We start from the raw sequence: 358 nt of genomic DNA, 5'->3' as shown, positions 1-358 counted from the left end.
AGCTTCCCAACCACCGGCACTTCCGTTCTTTCTCGTTCTCTCCCCCATCGCCCCGTGTTCTGAAATTTCAGCGACTGCTTCCCTGCACTCTTGCATCCTTCCCTGGCTCTTGTCCAACACGTCTGCTCTTTACTTCCGGCATGTCTGGCTCCAAGCGCGTCTGTCTGCTTTTCCCATACGTCTGGTCGTAGGCAGTAGGCCTTCGAGTGCTTTCGAACGCGAACTATCTCCCACCTCGACGGGGAAAAAACGAAAAAAAGGAAAAAGGAATGATTGTTCAGACATGGGCCTTTATCTCCCTGTGCTTAGGTAAGTGGCTGTTACAGTAATGAAACTAATTCGGCATTTATCTTTTCCT

The sequence above is a fragment of the Penaeus monodon genome, chromosome 25, assembly GCF_015228065.2.
Source record: "Penaeus monodon isolate SGIC_2016 chromosome 25, NSTDA_Pmon_1, whole genome shotgun sequence".
In the NCBI taxonomy this organism is placed as follows: domain Eukaryota; kingdom Metazoa; phylum Arthropoda; class Malacostraca; order Decapoda; family Penaeidae; genus Penaeus; species Penaeus monodon.
The sequence above is the reverse complement of the archived record's forward strand: the minus strand, read 5'-3'. Positions refer to the sequence as shown.